Genomic DNA, 2,316 nt, shown 5'->3' on the forward strand with positions numbered 1-2,316 from the left:
ACAGTTTTTCATAAGCCTTCATCAATCGTCAGATCCCCGACTCTATTAATTAAGTCGATCCTATCAAACTCAAAGGCCAGACGAGGAAGACTCTTCGTGAAAATATCTGCAAGCTGAAGATGAGAGGGAATGAACTCAGTGGAAATGCGCCCAGATGATACTAATTCACAAACAAAGTGATAATCGAGATCAATGTGTTTAGCTCTCTTATGTGCTACAGGATTCTGACTCAAGAAAATAGCACTCTTGTTATCACACAACAGAACTGGCCGAGTAGGAAGAAGAGCCCCCAATTCCCGAAGAAGATTAATAACCCAAACAAGTTCAGCAGCTGCATTGGCCATTGCCCGATACTCGGACTCACAACTGGAACGAGCAACAGTTGGTTGTTTCTTTGCACTCCAAGAAACAAGATTGCTCCCAAGAAATATAGAGTACCCATAAGCTGAGCGACGAGTCTCAACACAACGAGCCCAATCCACATCAGAGTATCCCAAGATGGAAGAGTCAGGATGCTTAGTGAACAAGAGACCAAAATGAAGAGTATCCTTCACATAGCGAAGGATACGCTTAACAGCCAAAAAATGATCTTCTTTAGGCGACTAAAGAAACTAACTAACAGAGCTGACAACATAAGATAGATCTGGTCTAGTGATGGTCAAGTACTGTAGAGCACCAACCAGAGATCTGTATAATGTGGGGTTCTTGAAAGAAGGACCTGTACTGACAAGAGATTCAACTGTCGCCAATGAGGTGGAAATAGGTTTCACCTCAACCAAGTCTGCATGCTCAAGAATATCAAGTGCATACTTGGCCTGACCAAAAAATAACCCAGTATAGTTGTGAGAGACCTCAACACCAAGAAAATAGCTCAAGGAGCCCATATCTTTGATGGCAAACTCATTTCCAGTATTAGTTATGAACCGACGAAGGGCAGCAAGATCATTTCCTGTGACAATAATATCGTGAACATACACGAGAAGATATATAATGGTTTTACCCTGATGCAGATGAAATAGAGACGGATCAAAACGGATCTATAAAAAACCTAGCCTGAACAGAAACGAGCTGAAACGGTGGTACCAGGACAGGGGAGCTTGGCGAAGACCATAAACTTCCTTCTTCAGTCGACAGACATGATCAGGGTATCGAAGACAGGCTTGTGAAGAACCCCATTCAGGAAGGCATTCTTAACATCAAGCTGGTGAAGAGGCCATCCATGCTGAACAGATAAGGCCAGGACAATCCTGATTGTGGCCGCCTTCACAACATGAATGAATGTATGATGGAAATCTAAACCAGGAACCTGAGTAAATCCCTAAGCCACTAAACGAGCTTTGTGACGTTCGATTGACCCATCTTCAAGAAACTTTGTACGAAAGACCCACTTGGAGCCAACAACATTAGTGCTAGAAGGTCGAGGCACTAAATCCCAAGTTGAGTTTGAGCGAAGAGCATCAATTTCTTCTTGCATGGAAGCAAGCCACTAAGGAAGCTTAACAGAAGACTTGAAGCCACAGGGCTCAAAGGTGACCACAAGAACTAAGAGAAGGACAGAAGATGCTAAATCAACTGGATAACGTGGCTTGAAAAAACCAGCACGAGCTCGAGTGATCAAATGATGAGTAGGCTGAGGAGCCTGAGCTGGAGACTCAATGTCCTGGGGTGGTTCTGAAGCTGGAGGCTCAATGTCAGGAACATGAAGCACAACATGATCAATAATAGGTGGCTCCAAAGGAGGTTCATCGAGAACCAAGGACGGTGAGCGAGCAACGTCATCAACTAAAACACGATGTATAGGGTGAACAGGATCCGAGACAAGTGCTAGAGAGGAGTCAGGTGAGATATCGAGAAACATCAAGATATCTAGGTCAGTGACTTTCGTAACAGATGGTACTCGTTAGAAAGGAAAGTAAAGTTTATCGAATTGACAATGGAGAGTGATAAAGATTCGAGAAGAGTCCGGATCAACACAACGAAAGCCCTTTTGCGTGCTTCTATAACCCAGAAAGACGCAAAGTCGACTGAGAGGTTCCAATTTATGAGCAACATAGTCACAAAGATACGGATAGACACGACAACCAAAGGGCTTAAAAGTATCATAACTAGGCGGATAACCTAATAACACTTGAAAGGGAGAAATGTTAATAAGTATCATAGATGGTAGCCTTTTGATGACATAGGCGAAAGTGGCAAATGCATCAAACCAAAGAGAAGCCGGTACATGAGAATGAAATAACATATATAGACCAGATTTAGAGATATGACGATGTTTACGTTCGGCCCTGCCATTTTGTTGTGGTGTATAAGCACAAA

This window comes from Impatiens glandulifera, chromosome 7 (genome assembly GCF_907164915.1).
Source record: "Impatiens glandulifera chromosome 7, dImpGla2.1, whole genome shotgun sequence".
Lineage (NCBI taxonomy): Eukaryota > Viridiplantae > Streptophyta > Magnoliopsida > Ericales > Balsaminaceae > Impatiens > Impatiens glandulifera.